The sequence below is a fragment of the Vicugna pacos genome, chromosome 23 (assembly GCF_048564905.1).
Source record: "Vicugna pacos chromosome 23, VicPac4, whole genome shotgun sequence".
NCBI lineage: Eukaryota > Metazoa > Chordata > Mammalia > Artiodactyla > Camelidae > Vicugna > Vicugna pacos.
In genome coordinates this window covers 15,494,598-15,517,392 of record NC_133009.1, presented here as the reverse complement: position 1 = coordinate 15,517,392, position 22,795 = coordinate 15,494,598, and the positions used below count along the sequence as shown (strand labels likewise).

Genomic DNA, 22,795 nt, shown 5'->3' with positions numbered 1-22,795 from the left:
TGTTACCAGAGAATAGATTCTTGTCTCGCGCAGGAAATAATTCAAGAGTAAGGCATAGTAAAGGGAAAGTAAGTTTATTCAGGGAGATACACACTCCATAGACAGAGTGCAGGCCATCTAAGAAAGCAAGAGAGAAGGTGACCCTAAGATGGGGGGTTGTTAGGTTTTATGGGCTCAGTAATTTCATAGTCTAACAAGTAGGAGGATTATTCCAACTATTTTGGGGAAAAGCAGAGGATTTCCAGGAATTGGGCCCCTGCCCACTTTTTGACCTTTTAAAGGCAGCTTGGAAACTGTCATGGCACCTGTGGGTTGTCATGAGGCTCAAGATCTACTGGAAGTCGAATCTACCACCAACTTGGTTCTAACCATTTTGTCCTGTCCTCGTTTGCAGTGTCATTCCTTCAGTGGTTGTGCCCTGCCCCCTTCCCTCCTGTCTCAAAATGATTTTTGTGACAGTGATCAACAAATAAGGACATGTTTGTAAAATAAGCTGAGAATTTAAATATTTTTATTGTGATACTGTGATTTATAAGAAATATTTCTGTTTGGTCATTCTGTTGACCAAAATATATTTCTCGTATATACTTGGTCTTCATCTACAGTTTCTGGCTCACAGTTCCCAAAACCCTTGAGAAGAGAGAAGAGAGAAGAGAGAGAAATGATAGTATATTCATTATAATATTTGATCTCTTGTCCTCAGTTCCTGAAAATGCTTCGTTGATGTAAAGGTGAAATAAGTGTCTTGTTATTCACAACAAGCTCTTACTATCACAAAAGGGTTTATGTTTCTTTCTCTCTCTTTTTTTTAATTGAAGTATACAAGTATTGAAGTTTACAATGTTGTGTCAATATCTGGTATACAGCATAATGTTTCAGTCATACATAAACATATATATATATATATTCTTCTTCATATTCTTTTTCATTATAGGTTACTACAAGATATTGAATATAGTTGCCTGTGCTATATGGTATTAACTTACTGTTTATCTATTTTATATATAGTAATTAGTGTCTGCAAATCTCGAACTACTATTTTATCCCTTCCCACTCCCTTTTCCCTCTGTAAGCATGAGTTTGTTTTCTGTCTGTGAGTCTGTTTCTGTTTTGTAAATAAGTTCTCTTTTTTTTAGTTTCCACATATTAGTAATATCATATGGTATTTTTTTTCTTTTTGGCTTACTTCACTTAGAATGATGATCTCCAGATCCATCCATGTTGCTGCAAATGGTATTATTTTATTCTTTTTTATGGTTGAGTAGTATTCCATTATATAAATATACCATAGCTTCTTTATCCAGTCGTCTGTCAATAGATATTTAGGTTGTTTCCATGTTTTGGCTACTGTAAATAGTGCTGCTATGAACATTGGGGTGCGTGTACTTTTTGAATTCAAGTTCCTTCCAAATATATGCCCAGGACGGGATTGCTGGATCATATGGTAAGTCTATTTTTAGCTTTCTGAGGAATTTTGATACTGTTCTCCATGATGGCTGTACCAAACTACATTCCCATCAATAGTGTGGGAGGGTTCCCTTTTCTCCATACCCTCTCTAGCATTTTTCAATAGGATTTATGTTAATGAGGTGACTTTTGGAAAACACCTAAGGATGGGGGCTGGCTGCCTGGGGAACCAATCATGAATAGAAGATGGGAAATTTCAATCCCACCCTCTAATTTCCAGGGAGGGGAGAGGGACTACAAGTTGGATCAATTATTGCTGTCCAATGAGTTAATCATCCATGCCCGTGTAATGAAGCTTCCATAAAAACCCAAAAAGAGGGTGTTGTGGGGAACCTCCATGTTGGGAAAACCAAAATACTTCCATGTACCACTATGTTGGGCTCCAAATTTCACAAGGACAAAAGCTCCTTTGATTGGGACCCTCCCCCAACCATGTATCTCTTCATCTGGCTGATTCGTATCCTTTAATATCCTTTGTAATAAATCAGTAGTCTAGTGAGTAAATGGATTTTCCTGAGTCCTGTGAGCCCTTCCAGCAAATTAATTAAGCCCAAGGAGGGGACCATGGGAACCTCTGGTTTATAGCCAATTTAGTCAGAAGCACAGGTAACAACCTAGACCTGAGCTTGGCATATGAAGTGGAGGGTGGTCTTGTGGGACTAAGCCCTCTACCAGTGGAATCTGATTCTCTCTGTGGGTAGGTAATATCAGAATTGAGTTGAATTCTCAGACACCCTGCTGACATCAAAGAATTTCTTGTTAGTGTAGGGAAGCCCCCCCCCCACACACATTGGACTTGGGTCTAAGAACCTAATGACCTAATGCATTTATGTGGCAATATATTAATTTTCCACAGATGTCTAGGAAGGTAGTTCTGAAAATCAAAACATTAAATGAATAGAAAGCAATAAAGTGAGAAGAGTCACAGCTGTTGTGGATGAATTTCATTTGAATGCTTTTTTTCATTTAAAGATCTCTTCAGCAACTGTAGGAGCTGGAAGGGCGACAGGAAGGCTGGTGATGTGACACCCCCTGCTGACCTGTGAGAGAATGCTATGCCATTTCCCCACGGCATCTACCCTGATAGGCCAAACCTCCAGGACTTTTCCACCAGTCATTATTATGACCAATGACACATTGTGTTCCTTTGTCCCAGATTACAATGAAAATCAGTAATTACAGGAAAGTTCAGCGGTTGATTTAGGACCCTTACACATTCTGATCCTTTACTCTTAGATTTTGTTACACCAACGTGGTCCTATAATTTAACTAGTTCTACCAGTAATATGCTATCTTGGAATTATACTATATTGACAGCTCTGGATAATCCTAAATCATTTAGGCCAGTTTTATTAGACCAATTTTATAGATACAGAAACAAAGTTTGGTAAACAAGATAAGTAAAAATGATACAGTGCCAAGTCTAGAGAAATTAGTTATCCATTTACTGGTTTTTCTGTATTAGTCAGACCATCTAGATTAGTGTGATTGGTACTCACTGATGTCTCAATAGGATCTAAAGTCTTCTATTTTCCAATGCCTAAAAGTGGGTACCAAAGGCTCACTTACTAGCCACTTTCATAGGCGAATATCTGACCCAACAGCCCTTCTGAATAACTCTTGGCTTAGAATTTGAGCAGGCTCTGAGTTTTATTTTAATGGACCCAGGCCTAAAGTCATTGTGTGTACTTTAAAATTCTTCTTTTAATTCTCTAACACCCCCAAAGTTAGTGATTTACATTATGCAACATTTAAAACAGCAAAGCTAGAACTAGAATTTGACTCTAAGGTTAAATAAACTTCCTCAAGATGGGAATTATATCTTTCTAAGATTGCTATAACACCAAGGAGGCATAATTTTCTTTGAAATCTTTGGTTAATTCTTTTGCTAAGTAAAGGAATTGATGTTAAAAACTGGGGAAATTTTATTCTATTTACAGTTCCACAAAAATGTTGACTTTATTATAGTTTATCAGTACATAGCATTTGAAAGTATATACTTTAGATCTCAAGTTACTGACAGCAATACTACAAAGCTACAGTAGTAAAAACAGTATGGTACAGGCCCAAAATCAGACACATAGATCAATGGAACAGAATAGAGAGCCCAGGAAAAAACCCACACAGACACGGTCAATTAATCTATGACAAAGGAGGCAAGAATATACAATGGGGAAAAGACAGCCTCTTCAACAAATGGTGTTGACAAAACTGTATAGATACATGCAAAAGAATCAAACTGGACTACTTTCTCATACCACACACAAAAATATACTCAAAAATGGATTAAAGATCTACGTGTAAGACCTGAAACCATACAACACCTAGAAGCATCAGCCTTAACAATATTTTGCAGGAGGTATATCTTCTCAGGCATGGGAAACAAGAGCAAAAATTAACAAGTAAGACTATATCAAACTAAAAAGCTCTTGTACAGTGAAGGAAATTATCAACAAAACATAAATGCTGATGACTGAATGGGAGAAGATATTTGCAAATGATAAATCCAATAAGAGGTTAATATCCAAAATATACCAAAAGTTCATACAACTCAACATCAAAATAACAAACAACCTAAATAATGGGCAGAGAGCCTGAATAGATATTTTCCAAAGAAGACATACAGATGGCCAATAGGCACATGAAAAGATGCTCAACATCACTAATCATCAGGGAAATGCAAATCAAAACTACAATGAGGTACCACATCATACCTGCCAGAAAATGGCTCTTTTCTAAAAGATAACAAATGACAAGTGTTGGCCATGGTAAGGAGAAAAGGAAACCCTGGTACACTGTTGGTGAGGAGTAAATTGGGAAATGGTATAGAGGTTCCTCAAAAAATTAAAAAGTGGAACTACCATATGATCAGCAATTCCACTCCTGGACATTTATCGAAAGGGGAAAAAACTCTAATTTGAAAAGATATGTGCACCCCTATGTTCATTGCAGCATTATTTACAATAGTCAGAATGTGTAAACAATCTAAGTGGCCATTAATAGATAAATGGATAAAGAAGATGTACTATATATTTATACAATGGAATATTACTCAGCCATAAAAATAAAGTCTTGCTGTTTGTGACAACATGGATAGACCAAGAGGGTATTATGCTAAGTGAAATAAGTCAGACAGAGAAAGACAAATACTGTATGATTCCACTTATACGTGGAGTCTAAAAATCAAACCAAATGAACAAACATAACTAAACAGAAACAGAATCATAGATACAGAGAACAAACAGATGGTCGCTGGAAGGACGGGGTTTAGGGGAAGGAGAGAAACAGGTGAGGGAGATTAAGAGGTACAAAGTTCCAGTTACAAAACAAGTGACATGGTTATGAAATGTACAGTATGGGAAATATAGTCAATAATTATGTAGTATCTTTGTATGGTGACAGTTACTAGACTTATCACGGTGATCATTTTGAAATGCATAGAAATATTGAATCACTATGTTGTGTACCAGGAACTAACTTAATGCAGTAGGTCAATTATACTTCAAGACAAACAAACAAATCCATAGAAAAAGAAATCAGATATATGGTTACCAGAGTAAGCAGTAGGCTTTGGAGTTAGAAGACCAATTTCAAACTCCAGTTATAGTTAAGCGGATTTTGACAGGTCATATTAATTTTTGTGTTTGGTCTCCTCCTCATGTATAAAATCGGCATGGTAATCGCATCCATTTCACAAGATCATTGAAGGAGCAAAAGAGAATGTTGCTTGGAAATGGTAGTGCTCCATAAGAATGTTATTGGTACCATTATTATTATTGTTTTTATTATTAGCACTACTTTTCTTTCGTGTGTGTATGTATTTTTATATACCCTATTGGAATGTAAGCTTTTGGAAGGGAAGTGTTGAGTCATTCTTTACTTTTGAATTCTCCCTTGGTTACTAGTATATAGTAAAGATTTGAATAAGGCTTATTGAATGTATAATTAATTTTTTATGAAAAGGAAAATTAAGAGGGCTGTAGTCACCCAGAAATGCATTTTTGTTTTGTTAGGAAAAAAAATACAGGGTGGGAGGCTAGCAATGTGAAGATGGACGCCTCTGTCGCTGAGGGATTGTCTCATAGTGACGAAAACAGTCTTACTATTGAAATCTTTGGAACCACAAGAATTTTTAAAATATTCCAAGATAAATAATTTACAACTCCTCAAGGGGGAATGAGGTCAAAATTCTACAGGGAAAGAATGAACCAAAAAAGAGGAGACTTGAGTATGAATCAACATGAAAAGTAGGAATATAATAGAAAGTAAGTTTAGCTAAATTCTGGGAATATAGCTGGGTAGCTTACCTCTTACACAAAAGCATTTAAAGAGATTAAAGCTGAAGTAGATAGTTAAGTTCTTAATATTCAGTCAACTGAATGAGTGGCAGCTTATGTGAAGGATTATGGTACTATAAGGAAAGACGTGTAACATGAATAAATTTTCAGTGCTTTCAGAATTACAAGAAATGCTCCTAAATTTCTAATAACAAAACTGTCTTGAGTTACAACATACTTTAACTAAAATTAAATTCTGATCCAGTGAGAAGTTTCAAGGTTAAGAATAGGCTAGCAAGAAAAGGCGTATAGGACCAAACATGTGTCTGTGTGTGGGAAGAGAGAAATAGAGCAAATGTATGACACGAGAAAGATGAGCCGAGGGCACAGTGCACCCAAGACAACGATGTCCTGCCTGTCTCCTTTTCACTGCCTTTCTCCAGCCTTTATACCTGGACCTACTTGACGTCTATGGGCACTGCTCCTCTCTGTTTCAGGCTCTGAAGCCAAATTAAGGAAAATATAAGCCCTAAATTAATAGTTCACTGGCTCAGCCTCAAGTAAGAGGTGTCATTAATCCCTCTCTGACTGTGAGCCTTGCCTGGTTCTCATCTGCCCCTTGCTGTGATTGAAGTGGGTCCCTCCTTTGTTTGCTCTGTAGCTACACCCTGGCTGATTCGGGGTCCTGCGCAGTAACACATTACTCTTACCACTTCTCTTTGCCACAGACATACAACTGATTCTTCTAAGTCTGGGGTCCTTGGTGCCTTCTACACAATATAGGAAAATAAATTACAAAGCTGTAAACAAGATACATTGAAAAAGCACCTAAAATAATTATACATTTGATTTTCTTCCCATTGAGGAAAAAGTGGACTTCCTATAAAAACGAGTAAAAAAAAGTTAAGAATGGAGGACCCTCTATATTTTGGTGCTGAAGCACAGGGCCCATGAGCCCCGCTCTCTAGGATCAACCTGTTAGGCAAGTGCAGTTCCACTTGGTGACAATTCCGTGGAAGCCAAAGCAATAGAAGCAGCACTTCAGGGTCACATTTTGAGCTGTTGGTGGAGTGAAAGGTCTCAGCTGTGCTCCGCAACAGCCTTTGGAAACACAATGAATGTATTTTGGTCTTCAGTGAAGCTCTCCTGAGCACCTGTATATGTCAAATAATGTGCTAGCTGTTAGGAATTTATAGATAAGTGAGACTGGGCTTCTGTCCTCAGGAATCTCATTGTTCTGGTGGGTGAAGAGAGGAGAAGGAGTTGTGGTGATACATTAAAAAAAAAATGATTGCAGGGTAGAGGTGAAGAGATTTAGGATTTTGGTGAAATCAGCCACTCTGAATAGTCATGACAAGCAAAACTGTATAATGTCAGTAGTAACTGGGACCCAATTTAACTTAAAGTCTTTGCTTTTTGTCTCCTGAGGAGAAGTCATGAAACAGTGATGGAAATGAAGATAAGGATGAAAAAAAGAGATCGGTAATAATAACTAGTTTAAAACACTTGCAGTGTGGCAAGGGGAAAACAAATGCATATGTTTAGGGATATAAAAAATTTAAATCAATGCTAAAAACTGTGGTATGGTACAGCTTAAATAAACTAATAAAGGACATGATTGCAGGGGACTCTCATTTGAAGGTGATTAAGAAAGACTTGGAGAATAGCTTTTAACCAGAACCTGAAGGTAATGAAAATAAATTCTTATCCTATAGCTAAGTCTAGGTGATAACTTGTGTTAAGGCACAGGACAAACATTAGTAAGTCTAGTTTGAGGATGACAACTAGATATTGTTGGCTAAAATAGAAGGGTCAAACTGCTGATTAATAAAATATGAGTTAAGGATTGGGATGGGGAAGATAATGGATGACCTTCGATTTTAGACTTGTGGATCTCAGGACTTGCGTAACACCCAGTGGGGCAGTTTATAAAAGTTTAGAACTAGATGTCTGCTGATAGCAGAGGAATCTATTGGCTCTGAGAGTCTAGGGAGCCCAGAATTTATGGTCAACTGGCAGAGTAGAGATACTCATTCATTCATTCATTTAATCACTTATTATTCTAATATTTATTGTTAATTTACTATGTTCCAAGAAATGATCTAGGCACTGTGGGTGCCATAGGAAATAAAGCAAACATGACCTCAAACCTTAAGGAACTTACATCCTAGTAGGAGTCAGAAACAGATAACAAACAACTGAGAAAAAATACCAGGTACAATTGCAATGCAGAAATTTCAGTGAGTAATATGGAAAAGAGACTGAGTTCTTCTTTTATATCTGGGTGTGGGGAAGGGAGGTGAGGAGGGGAGGGCCCTTTGAAGATGTGACATTTAAACAAAGACCTGAAGTCAAGAAATATCCACACACGTACACCGAGGGATGTGAGGCTGGGATGAGCATAGTCTGGTGGAACAGTTCCCAGCAGACAGACTAATTCCAAAACCCTGGGAGGCCAATGTGGTTAAGAAGGAGTAGGCAAAGAAACCAATGGCTAAGCAGGCAAGCTGGGTATGGACTCTGTGAGGAAGGATCTCAGGAACTCAAACCACAACTCTGAGGTCTACAGAAGCAGAGAGCTAGCTCACAGAGAACGTGTCCAGGGGCTGGGTGTGGACATAGGTAGGGGATTCAGTTATGGATAAACTGGGCAAAGTTAGAATTCAGTACAGTTTGCTGTAAGAAAGCAGAAGTTAACTTGGATCTGAGGCAATGTTTTCTGGTGGAAGTCTTTACACAAGTAATAATCACAGTGAAGTTTATAGTAATTTACCCATTTACCTCTGACAGTTTTTCTCCTCTCTTTGCCTTCATAACTTTAATTCATTTTTGTCTATTGGTTGAAATCTGGTATCCCATCCTTTTGACCCAACTCCCAAATTTTGGTAGAGTTTAGGATTCCTTCCTCAGAGACCCCCTTAAACTCAGTGTATTACTATTCCCACATAGTTACATCGCTTTATATTTTTATATTTTGCTATGATGTGAAGTTTTTCAGGCTGAGGGATTACATTTTATTCTTTATATTCCAAGTAACATAATGTCTGGCACAAGGAAGTGCTCAGTATAAGGTTTTTTGCTGAATAACTGAATGAAAAAAATGAGTAGAGAATGGGTTACTCAAATCTTTTCTGAAATTAGGCAGCGCAAATATATAAAATAATAGTAGCTAAAGGAGTGAGTGTGTCTAATACATGCCAGTTGCTATAATTGCATTATGTCTTTTAATGCTCACAGCAAGTCAATGTGCTGAAGCATGAAATCATCTTCCCTTCAGAGATGCATAAACTCAGAGTTTGATAAAGATATACCTGGTGATGGGCAAGGCTTGGAAACAATGCTGGATTCTCTCCACTACTGTATTTCTTTTAATCCGTTAGCCCCAAGATCACAACACAGGTGGTGTTGGACTCACAGGCATGTATGCAAGAAGGAAAATTTTCTCTCAGGGAGCAGACAGTTCTGATTGCTATGAACATTTTTGATTTATTAGTCAATGGAGAACCATTTAAGCTTTTGAGTGATGGGATTAAATGTAAGACGCTATGATGGAAATGATCTTTGAGATAATTATTCTCGCTACTCTGGCTACTTTGTATAGGCTGAATGACAGAGAGGGACCAATTAGGTGTTTATTGCAGTCTTCTAGATGGGGAATTAAGGAGGATTACAGTGTAGCCCGAGAACTAGAAAAGAAAAAGTAATAATATAGGCGATACAGAGGAGGAAAAAATGACAACAAAGTCTCACTAGGCTTAGAACAAGGAGACAGTTCATTCAAATACAACTATAGGATTATGAGCCCATGGATCTTACGAGCATTAGGAAACTTGAGGTGTCATCGAATTTGGAGAATGTGCTAACTGTTGCTTAAAATTCATTACATTTTTTAGATACCCTGATGGTCCACCTAAAAATCGTGGAGTGGGTGAATGCAAATGAGTGTACTATTTATGTCTCAGTTCCTTATCTTTAACTTGGTGAGAGTTTTCTTATGGGATTTTGAGGGTCATTGTCCTCTTTTTATACATTTCTTGTGAATTGAAGCAGCTTCCTTCTTTTACATGCCCTTCCCTTCCTTCCCTTTTTTTATTTCAAAATGATGGTCCTAAAAGTAATCATTATCTAGGATGAATGAACGTGTTTAAAAATAAGTATAGAATCAGAAATCTTTCCCAGGTTTTGTACACAAAAGTTGCATATTTTTAGTTTGCCAGGCCTGAAAAGGTTTGTGACTGCTTCTTGTCTTTGGTAAGCACGTTCCACACAACCACCTGCCTTTGTATCTGTTTCTTTTTTTTTTTTTTTTAATTGCTTAGGATGAAGCTGTTTTCTATTGTGGTTTCTCCACGGTAATCATTAAGCAGGGCAAATATTTTTTTCTGTTTATCTTACTTTCAGTCATTTCACCATCGCACACCCTCAGAAATGGCTAAGAGACCCCAGTGCCATCCATCATCTAGCTGAGGTATGTTGCAGCATCTTAAAAGTTCATTCTAGAACCTTAATGTGAGAAATAGAAGCAAACCAGTTTGTGTTAACTAGGGTCCTGGATTCATTGTGCCTTATCTTAAAAAAAACAAAAATTCCACCAGAATTTGGGAAGCACAGTTCAGAATTTGGTAGCACAAAGAAGAGACATTATAGAACAACGCATTATTATCATGCATTAATATCATATATTAAATGGAAATCGGGATGTTGATTTATCACACTGTTGAATTAATTAAGATGAATTGTTGAAACAAATAGAATTAAAAAGTCACAAGAGAAAAGAGCTTAGAAGGTTAAGCACAGGGAATTCATTCATTTGAAAGTATTTATTGAATACCAATTATTAAGGCATTGCGTTAGACACTGGTTGCACAGCAGAGCATAAAACAAACTGTCCTTGCCCTCCCCAGGGGCACAGAACATGAAGCTATAGGGACCGTAGGCACTGTGTAAATGATTTGAAGTGCTAAGATGGAGAATTGCAGGTGAAATAGAAGGAAAAGGAGAGAAGCCAGGTTTGTTTGGGCACCAGGTTGGACTGGTGAAGTCTTTTAGGAAAAAGTAATCTTTAAGTAGGAGTTAGCAAGGCAGAGATGTTGAGAAAGAATTGGGATGGATATGTAGGAAGGTAAATGGACAATCAAGAGTGTGAGATATTCCTGAAATTGAAAGAAGTCCATTCAGCTCTGGAATTAAGAGAAACAGAAGATATTTACTTCCTTCAAGATATTTTGAGACCATGTCAAAGAGGATGAGTAGCATTCCAAAGGAAGTGGGGACCCACTGAAGGACAGTGACTTAAGATGCGTGTCCTGAAGAGATCATGATCATGTTGACTGCTACTGGAGAACGCTTTGGAGGGGAAATGAGTGAAAACTGGGAACATATACATGTGTATATCTATATGAGCCTCTCAGAAAATGTATCTTCCAAGCAATAAGGTAAATTGCATTAAGTGAAGAAAGATCGAGTGGAAGTTTGAGATAATGATTTATCTTATATACGCAGCCTGGTGGAGTCTTCCTTCTTGATGACCGCTCATTACGAGATTGCAAGCATTTGTACTGCTGGAAGTGTCCTAAGAAAGCAAGTGCCCTAGCCTTTCTGGGAAGGGTTCAAACCATGGTGTCCAGACCTTTGAATATCGGGGATCAAAAATCACTTCCTTCTCCCCTCCAAAAAACCAAACCAAACAATACCCCCCAAAAAATTTGGGTTGCCATTTTAACACCAAAATTTAAGTAGGCTATAATTTCACAATGAACGATAAGCCCTCTAGTTCCTCTGAAAGGATGGTTAATAACACTCTTGTGCATATGATTTTCCTCATTTTTCCAGCTTATCCACAAAGTTATAACATTGTGACTTATCCATAATGGCCCAGAGACTGAATTTTGTAAACCTCAGCTCTACCTAGTGCAGAGACAGGATGAAGACAGGTACTGCCTTTATCTGTGAACCAAACATATCCAAAGTCATTTAAGAGTTTGAAATACACCTTAAGTTCACAGCTGTCTTTTAGGATAGATTAGAAGGTGACTTAACCTCTCTTGCTGAGAAAGCAGCTTTAGTTGTTTCTTCACTGGAGGAGAGTAGGTGTTTCTCAAAATATTCCTTTGTTTGATAGCTCCTAGGTTTATAAATATACCCCTGGAAGACACAACACGATTCTGATGAGTCATCGAGCTTTCATATAAGGACGCTGAAAAGTAACCTCAAAATAGGAACAGAAACTGAAAACCTCTTATTTTAAGACCTCCCTGACTTACAGTGTTTTTCTAGGGGCCATACACATACAATAGGATAGCTGCGTATATATTAATTTAGATTAAAATATTTAGAAAATAATAATACAGTGAGCATCTCTGAAAATGTTTGTTTTCAAAGAGCCGACATCATATTTTTGTTTTTACTTTATTCTTTTTTCTTTAAGTAAAGTGAGGATTTATTAAGGGATAGATAGCACACTCTCAAGGGGAGAGCACACTTTCACTTTATTCTTAATTAAAATAATCCATCCAATGGAAAACAGCTCTAGTAATAGGAAAATGTAATTTTCATCTCTATATAAAGCGGGCTTAAGAAGGTCTGTGAATTGAGTCTTAACCTAGACAGGAGTAACACTAGCACACCTCCCACGAGCATGTCAAGAAGAATGTTTCCAGAAACTTGAACTTCTTCCTTCTTTCATCACTCCTTATATATTTTATCTGTGAACAGGCAATGGGGAATGTGAACAGAGTATAGAAAGAGATACATAATCTGAGGTCAAAGGTTTGGTTTATACTTTGGCTCAGATGTTCAGTCTTGGGTAAATCCACCTACTCGGTAGAAGTCCATGGTTTCCTATCCTTCCAGTGGAGGGACAGCAATGTAGGCTGGGACCATGCTTTCAGGACCCCGCTGTCCATGCCAGAGGTCACACACAGCGCCAGCAGATGACGCCGGTACACATTCTTCTCTAAGCAGTTCTGTCTGCCTTTCTGAGCACTTGAAAGCAGAGGATACATTTTATAATCCCAAATCTCCTTTTTTTCCCTCCAAATTGTTTTTCACAGCTTTCAGATGGCAAATCTGATCCCAACTAAAAATAACTGACTTACCTGTTCAGACATAAATATGTGAGGTAAGCAGCAGTTTGAGGATTAAATCTTATATCTTAATGAAAATATTATTCAATACATATTATGTATATTAAGTCACCAAGTGTAAATTGTCTCTGAATCATCAGTCTTCTACAGATTATTTTCTCATACCACCTGGCCTGGTTTGCTCCTGCAGTTGACCTTTGTGAAATTGTCTCAACCTTCCAATTTCATCTTTTCCATCTTGTGTCGGACGAGGAGTTTACCATTCCTTCTTGACACAGTAACACAGTAATCACTCTTGTTTTCCCCCTCCCTGCATCACTATCTCTGTTCTTCAGCCTACCTTGCTATCTTCCTGAATACCACGTTAAAAAAGTCATCCCCAGGCTAAGAGTTGAGAAACCAACACCCATCTCTTGGCAAACAACCAGCTATGAAATTCAAAACAAAATAGTGCAACTAACCACTAACATCTTTGATAGCTGGGAAGTTTCTTCCTCACCACAAGAAAGTGTCTAAATTTCTCCACCTGTTTTTTTAAGAATGTTAAAACTCTGATCCCCAAAGTACATTTCTAAACGTACCTCCGCCTGCTTTCCCTGTAAACTCTCCTCCTCTCGTAGAATTGCCTTTCCACCTTCTCCAACCATTAATTTCTGCCTTTGCTTTTGCTGCTTAAATTTATCATAGCTACCCACCAAATTCAAACCCTAGTTTCACAGCCTCATTTGGATTTCAGATTTAGTTCAGTTCTTCCTTGTCTCTCTTTCCTCACTCTAGGACTTCCTGTTCCAAATGCTCCTAATGGCTTTCAGTCACATACATCTTTCACATTTCGCATGTCGATACTTGTTTCTGTGCTGGTTCTTCTGTCTGGAACATTCCTCCCACACTCAGTTTCATGGCTGGTTGGCTTAGTCTCATCTTTCAAACAAACTGTTGTATCTTCAGAATGACCTTTTCTCGACATTATTTTTTTAAGTCATTATCTCGTTAATCTTGTCCCTTGCCTCCTATGTGCACTAGGATGTAAGAGCCATGAAAATATAGACCTTGTCTATCCATTGCTCTCTCTTCTCCAGTGCCTAACGATATGCTAGCTGCATGATAAGTAGGAAAGACCGCTGGGGAATGGCTATATGGAGCCCTTGGTAAGTTGGAGTATGTTTTCAGCAGTTCTCATGAATCAGACTTGGCATAGAAGCATAAAAGCTTACTTTCAAAGGATGAAGTGATTTGGCCAATGGGCCTCTCAGTAACAACCTGTGCTTACTGAATTTAATTTTTGCCTCCTCAAGTGTATTAAAAAATTTTAAAGGATCTCTTAGCATAGACATTTAAAAATCTTTGTGAATGAGTGATCAAATGAAAGAAGCATATTTATTGGGTGAACAGATGCTATTTATTGAATATTTATTATACCCAAAGAAAATGTTGTGTAAGTTTGCTGGAACATTCCAAAATAATGACCATATATAACTTAAGCCATGAATTTATTACAAGTAGCAGAATGGCTGTTAAGAAAAACAAATATCGAGAGAGCCAAATGAAAGGGAGATTGTTTTTCTAGAACTATTATTTATAGAAAAATAATCACACTTTCTTCTTTCTTCTTATTTAGTGATAAATCAAAATATTATCTGATATTGCAGTGCTTTCTTAAAAGGTAGCAAGTTGTAAGCAATAATGGACACAAAACTGTTTAGGATATTAATGTAGTATTTTATTTTTAACTCAGCTCTTGGAGAAGTGTGCTATTTTCAGGAAAGTACAAATATCTCAGGAGGGTATTAATTAAGAAATATTTAAATTCATGAGTCAGCAATGTTTTCCTTAATGGTTGTATCTATATGTGGAAAAGGAGTTGAATCATTCTGTTAACTTGGAATAAATTTGATTAGCACAAATTATATCGATAGATAGACAGCAGCTTTTGGAATTTTGTGGTGGTGGTTGTAAATTATCTAATTTTACTCTACTCTAAAAAACAAATGTGGGACAAACTGAGATTTAAGGCTAGATCATAAATGTAATGAAACTAAAATCTAGCATGTGAGTATCTTTGTTATTTGGTGAAGCTAAGAGTTGTCTTTTTTTCTTGTGTTTCCAGTCATAGAAGGATGACTTATAGATAAAGGGAATGAAGGAAGACAGATTTTTTTTTCCAAAGAGAAAATGTTGGTCTTGACAACATATTTGAAAACCCAAATAGCAAAAGTGCTTTTGAGATGCGTAGTCACTGGGTTTGTAAGTATAAGTATGGGAACGCTGCTATCTTGGTTCTCTAATGGAAGCCGTCTACTGACATCATCAGAGCTGCTACTTGAGGGGCCCTGGACATTTCCTTAGCAGTAATTCTTTCCATTCAGGAGTGCCTTCACAGCAAAAGACATGGGCTCAGCCTCTCATTGTTGTCAGTACATTTAAATTCCAAGGGCACAAGAATTTAAAAGATCCTATAAAGTGCCTACAATTTAATTTCTGAGCTGTGTGATTGGGTTGGTGCCCATTCTGACAGAACTGCTGAAACTAGACAGGCACTTGCTTTACCAAATTTAGAGGGATCTTGGAGAGCAGAAAACAGCTTGCTACATTATTGCCGTTAGTAGGTAAAATGAATTAGGACAACTTGGTTTTGTCAAAAGTTCCTGAACATGGTTAATCTGTAGTGAAAATTTCCTACTGTGTATTAAGTCATATTAATTATGGACAATACGATTCTTTCCACTTGTACAATATAAATTTGCAATTTGTTTAAAGTCTGAAGGGATCCTGGTTTAATTTTCCCTTCTACTTTATCTGCAAAAGCAAAAGAAATATTTTTAAGGTTTAGTAATGATTTGATAGGCAGTGGAGAAAACTGAGTGTGGCAGTGGAATGATCTGATTTGAACTGTGAGAAACTTTATCTGACAATGAAGCCTAGGATGGCTTTAACAGGGGGAAAGAGATGCAGGAATGATGCCCATTGACAGGATACATAAGCAACAGTTATGCAAGGGTATCAGTTAATATTTTGACAGTAAAATATAAAAAATATAGATATAAACTTTCTGAATATAGAAACAAGAAGATGGAAGGAGTTGGGATGGGGAGGAGGGGCAAGACAGTGACCATTGCTGATGAAGAAAAAAACTGTGAAACATTCCTAAACCTGGGTGCTTAGGGGGTTCCGTTTTCTACCAGTGGCTCTGCTAGCACAATGTATAACGTTTGGCTGATTTGGGACAAGCTGAAAAGACGGTCAAACAAAACTTGTTATAAGAGATGGCATGATATCCCAGAAAAATTTTTGGCTTTGGAATCAGGTAGACTTGGATTAAAATCCTGGCTTCACTACTAATTTTGTGTGCTTACAATTCTAAATAAAGACAATAATGCCTAATTTCATAAATACAGTGGTTAGTGGCACTGCAAATGCAGTGATTGGTTAATGGGTGGCCACTGAGAGTCTTCCCTGTTTTTAATCTGCAATCTGGATTAGATTTCCTTATTCAGTTCTCTCTGAGAATCCCCCGCTGGCAAATCATTTTCACTGGATGCGTGGATTTAACTATCGAATAGTATCTCATTCCTCATGTCTAAGTTCAAGGGAGACAAATCACTTTTACGTGGTTAGAGGATAGGCTAGGTGCAGTGGAAGTGGTAAAAAAGGGAAGAGAAAGCAACTGCTTCTAAAGGAAGAAAAATCAATCATGAAAACATCAGGGTTTTTTTTCTGCTTTTTAAGCTAGGGGTTTTGCCAAGTAGTACTTCCTTGTTAGTTAATTAGGCCGGTTTTGAGGCTGTTCATTTTGCTGACTTATCCAGTGCTTAAAATAAACTTATTATTCTCAGTCTAAATTTTTGAAAATGTTGATAATTAATGGTAAGGGGTCTGAAACTTATCGACCAGCAATAATGCACAAGGTGGGACTGGACTTAAAGAGGCTGGTACCCACATATTGCTCACTGTCAGATGGGCCCGCTTGTATTCCTTCTCCTAACAGATCTTCTTGATGGACAGGCCCAGAAAAGATGGGTCTTCAGAACTAATTCATCCTATGGACTGAGGCAGGCTATGAAAGCAGGAGCTCTCTTACCTAAGGTGGAGGCAGAGACTTGGAACTGCTAGGCTAATGTTGGAAATATTTTTGGAGGAACTAGGACAAAGTGAGGGCAATCTGAATAAGCATCATTCATCTAGGGGTCTGTGTGAACAATGAGATTATAGGTGGGGAGCCCAACAGAACTGAATATGGGCATGGAGGCCACAGGACCACAGAATGGGCCATGGGAGGTGGTCGACATCCATTCCAGAGGGAGAGACATACCTGCACTAGCTTTTATTCGCTATAAGAGTGGAGATGAGTCAGTAAGCCTGGAAAGAGGCAAACATCTCCCCGTATGTTTTAACCCTAGCCATAACATATCCTGAGATTCTCTTTAAAACATTTAATGAAAATTTTTCTTCTCTTTAACGTGTGACACACTGTTGGATATCTTCTTCAAATACCGAAAGCTACAGCTGTTTGTTATCAAACTGACCAGAGCACTATAAAAGCTGTTTTCCAAAGGCATCCTTCTTCATCAGTCTTAGAATAAATGTGCCCTGCAAAACAGATTCTTTCTTTATTTGGGGGAAACGGTAAAAAAAAAAAAATAGCAGTGTGTTCTCTGCTCCTCTACTTAGCACACTTCATCTTTCAAGAAATTCAGGCTCCTCTTTATAAAGAGAAATATCGTGACCTTCATGAGACACTACAAACATTTTCTTTACAAAGGAGAGATTTATAACAGGTTGAATTTATAGGAGAAAATAAAGACAAAAGAGAGTTGAATCTTGGGCTACAGAAAGCAGATAATCCAGCAGATTTAGTGATGGAGTCTGCAGAAAGTGTATTCTTTGAAAATGTTACAAGAGAGCTAGGAGAGTGTGCTTAGCATTTGATTAGAGGCAAAAATAGAAGACCCTGTGTTTGAAAAACAACATATACTAAATATGTCACTCTTTAAAGACACTAATTGATTCTTGCAGGGTTTGGATAAATTTAGACAATACACCTTCCTTGTTACAGGCATATCAGGTATTTGAATTTAGTTTGCAAATTTGTAATTAAATTTGATTGCTTTTCCACCTAAATCTCAACATATGCATTATATCCTCTGGTATGCCTTTAATCTTAAATTTACAAACACATGTTTATTACCTCAAATGTTTTGAGTTTGAGGAGGAACTATTTGAATGGATTTAATTTTTAAAGGGGTCTTATATGGTTGGTTCATCTTCAAAACGCACACAGTCTATATATTTTGGGGTCATTATAAACTTTGCCTTTTTAAAAAGGCAAAAATGCTCTGGGTTATTCATCTTTTCAATTGAGTTCTTACTCGAAGGACAAGAAATACTTACACACACACACACACACACACACACACACACACCCCGTTAATTTAGGACTGGTTAACGTAAATATTATTTAAGCATGTTTTCTGACTTCAAGTTACTCGTTCTGATACGTAAACATTTCCATTTAAGATATTAGCTGCTCCGAGAACAGTGTTTTTCCTCCCTTCCTCTTTAATTCCACCTTAACACATCTGCAAAAGCTAAAGGAAACCAGCCCACATTTTAGCCCCTCCCACCAAGGGAGACTTGAATTTCTCTGTAGTCCCGGGGCTGAAAAAGGATCCCGACAGAAAGCTAGAGGCGTAAAGGAGCCTGAAGAATCTCATTGTAACTCTGGGAACTGTAAGCAATATATTTACTCTCCCCCTGCTCCACTTCTCTCTCCCACCCTCCCTAGCTTTTAGTTGGACTTTGTTTGGAAGGAAGAAAGGACGGAGGGAAACCTAGTGTTCGCCGCTTTAAAAAGTCCTCTGTCTTTTCAAAGAAGATACAGACCTGAGACCTTAATTTCCCTCTAACAAATACCAGTTTGCTTTCCGGCGCCTAACTGTGGAGTCTGACGAAAAGGTGTTTCCTTCACTTACAGCCCCCGAGAGAAAGCGCACATGCAGAGCGGCCGTGCGGGGGCTCTGCTTAGGGCTCCACGTGATACCACCCGGTGGTTGCCCATCCCCAAACTGGGTCAGCGCCGTCTGGCTGCCTTAAAGATCTTTAGCGAAGGAATTTATCATTTGAGTCTTAATTTAAAAAAAAAAAGTCATTTCAGTTACTTAATGAAAAGCATTCCTTGGTATGTAATGTGTGGTAATGTTCTGCGGAAGGCAGTTTTGAAAAATTGTAGAATGATTGGTATTCTGACTCGTTCTTCTAAGTTATTTGACTTGCGAGAGGAGCAGATACTGGAAAAGATTTGCTCAAATAAAGTTAAGTTTTGAGTGTGAATACTATTTTTGTAATTTTGTATCGGAAGCACTTGTGAAAAAAAGTCATTTGGATTTGAAATAATAGTGGCTTACTATATCTAAGTCTCCTATAACTTGTAATCATTTTAGTCTTAAAAATAATTACTTTCACCCTCAAAGCTAGAACAAGAAATGCTGTTCATACTGGTTGTTGATGTAGGCATTTATTCAGCTAAGGCAGATGGGGAATACCAGAGGTGTACCATTTAGATGGATGTCATTCTTCCTTACAATCTTTGCATATCTAAACTGTTGGGTTCCAGGAGAGTTTCTGTTTTGTTCTGTTTCAGTTTGTTGCATAAAACTTTGGAATTTGGAATTGTAGACTGAGAAGTATTTGCAGAGAATAGTAGTGAAACAAACCTTATCAAGAGTTTTTAAATTATGTTCCACAGACTCCTAGTCCTTGTCAATCAAGTGTGATATTGGGATTCGAAAACAGGTATTTGCTTCTTTCGTTGAGCAGAAGAGTTAAATTTTGAATTAAGCAATGATTGTGAAATGCATAGAGAAGTGTTTAATCTGCATTTGCTCAAAGCAGCCTTACAAACTTCCTTTAGGGGAAGCACATTTTATGGGACAAGAAGCTAAGAAATCTATTTAATAATTTTCCTTTTCCCAATTAAATGTAAATGCAAAATATTCAGAAGTGACTAGCAATGTTAAAATGCTTTTTTTTTTCCTTTTTACATTTATCAGTCTTGATAACAGTACCTGATAAAGGTCATCCCACAGAAAGAACTTGGCCTAGGTTTTTAACCCATCAGTATCATTCATAGTGTCTTTGCTTAGAAAGCAAAGTCATAAAACCAAGTCATTTACATATTAAAAAAATATGTTCCAGGAATAAAAAAGAGGAAGATGCTGTGGTTCCTTTTCCTCCCCTGTGCCTTTTATTTACCATCAGTCTTTTTCTTCCTCTTGCTAACAGACTCTAGCTTTAGTTATTTGCACTTCTTTTTTCGTTTTGTTTTTTATCACAAACCCTTTTACAAATCTTATGAAAACTGTAGACCCCTCCCCAGAATCTTGTATGTATGCTTCTCCAACATGTGGAAATTTTGAAACACTTCTAGGAAATTCACAAATACCCCCAAAACAATTCGTGTCACATGAAAACAGTATTTCTTAGAACTTCAGACTTTTTGGATAATATCAAATAATTAGCAAATTATTTTACTTATAGGTAAAGAACTACCTCTCAGTGAATAATTTCAGTGCCCATATTGTGACTTACTAGTTTTTCTAGAACTCTAAATAATTTGATGTAATGGAAAAAACTACTTGCCTGGAAACCAAGTGACCTAGATTCTAGACCCTACCCAGTAGTAATTAGCTGTACAATATTAAGTTTGCCATTTTTCTGTAACATCTAAAATATTTTATTGCTGAAGACAATAAATAAAATGTAATAGGAAAGTAAGTAGCAAATTATTTTTTATTGGATTGTGGCATGTCTATATGTGCTACTTTGTTCCAAAATTCCTAATGCTATTTCCCAGCATGATTATTTTATAATATTCTTGTTTATTACAAAGATAATTCATTCTCACTGTTTAAATTTTGTTAACTATAGAAACCACAAAGATGAAAGGAAAATTTTACTTATAGTCCCCCCAAGGGGTAACTACTTTTAAAATGTCACTCATTCAATCAACAAATATTTATGGAGTAACTAGCGTGCATCAGGACAGAGACAAAGAGCCAAGGAATTCATGTATATACATCTATTTATACTTCTAGGCATTTTCCTATGCATACACGCACATGTAGATTTTACAAAGTTGTGATCACACTTGTTAAAAGATTGACCGAGGCACATTAAAAGTTTTGAGTTCACTTGAGCAAAAATTGAATGGGGCAGTGCCAAACCAGAAGTGGTTAGCAGCCCTTCACTGACAAGATATGGCGGAGAGACTTGTGTATAGAGAAAAAAAGCAGACGCAAAGGAATTAATTGGCTACAGCTTAAAGCCTAGTTGGCTATTTGTGAACGATTATCCTCAGCTTTGTTTTGTTAACTTTGAGGCTTTTACAGGTGATTTTGGTTTGCTGATGTAGGTTGCTGGGGCATTAGAGCCACCTCCATCTAACAGCCTCCTTGTTTAATTAATTTAGCACCCTGTTTTCTGTTTCATAAGTTGCTTCCCCTCAATCATGAAATTTTCCGTTAAAGCATTGTATTTTTATACTCGTGGTATTTTGTCTTCATTCATACCTTAAACAAATATTATTGAGCCCCTCCTATGTGTCAGGCACTGAGCGAGCGACGGCAGTCTAGCCCTGAGCAAGAGAGTGTGGGTCTCACTATGTTGTAATGTTTAGTCTACGGAGCTGCTGTGTTGGCTGACCATAAACTGTTGGATATTTAGGTGGATTAAAGTTTTCCACTATTATAAATAGTGTTTCATCTAAGACCTCTTAATGTAAATGTTTGTACACAGTTTTGTTCATTTCATTTGGATAGATTCTTAAAATATATTTTCCAGGTTCTAACAAAAGTTCCACTACTTACAGGTTGTGAGATCATAAGCCAATTGCTTTATCAAAATGCTCTTTCCTCAACTGTAAAATAGGAATAATAATAATAACAACTGAGTATTTGGAGGTTTTAAAAATGTATTTAGCAAATATCATGGAGTGCTAGTTATTATTTTTGCAATTTTGCTCTTTTTTACCGTATCTTATTTAAATTTGTATTTCTTTCATAGTAGCCACTTATACATCTGTGTTTATGAATTTCCTCTTTCAATGTGATTTTTAAATCTTTTTTTCAGTTTTAATTTCTTATATGGTAAATATCAAATGATATAACTCACATAATCAAAGGCCCTATGAGGTCCTCAATTATTCTGAAGAATGTTAGGGGCCTTAACATTAAAGGCTCAATTTTGAAATGGAAGTAGAAATTCTGTAAACTTCGCTTTTTTCAAGTTTAAGGGATTGTTCTTATAACTTTTTTTAAACAATGGGTGAAATGTATAGAAAAATGAAAGCAAGTCATTTCATTTCTCACAGACTAGCATTTTCTAAAAAATCAGGGAACTTGAAGAGGTTTCTGAGAAGAGGGCAAAAGCCCTGTAGAATCTCCCACGGCTTTGGGAACGTCCAGACTTGCTTAATGCAGAAAAGGTGGAAATAGGGTTAGGGTTACGAGATGACTCTTTATAAGATTTTATAAGAAAAATGATGTCCATGTTTGTCAAGAACCAACTTAAACAAAGTGAATTTAAGCTTTAGGCAATTCATCTTCTACTCCTTGGCGATTCGGGCAGTGACCGCTGGGAGGACTCAAAGGCTGGTTTTGGAGTTCTTTGCAAAGAAGGCAGTAAATGCAGCAGATACCATTCCGGCCTTGTGCTGCCATCACTGCCTGAGAATAAAAGAGATGTGTCAAAATATTGCCACTCTTGCCACTGTGGGAATCTGTATTTTTTTTGTTATTGTTGCTTCTCTGTTATTCTTAGTCCACCTTTAGAACAGTCTTTGAAAATACAGTTTCTCTCTCCTTTATACAAATATAAAATAAGCTTAAATAATTAAGTGCTCACCATAAGCAGATTTACAAAGCCAATCAACTAATCACTTATTTAATGAATTCAAATTTCTTTAGAGACACT

At 37.1% G+C, this 22,795-nt stretch overlaps 1 protein-coding gene across 1 annotated transcript in view; it reads left to right on the top strand.

The window, feature by feature from the left end:
- Positions 1-18,442: 18,442 nt before the first annotated feature.
- PLA2G4A (phospholipase A2 group IVA) overlaps positions 18,443-22,795 on the top strand; it is a 133,026-nt gene continuing 128,673 nt past the window's right edge. The window contains exon 1 of the mRNA XM_006198776.4: positions 18,443-18,556. The gene's annotated coding sequence lies outside the window, so the exon portion shown is untranslated. The remainder of the gene's footprint in view (positions 18,557-22,795) is intronic.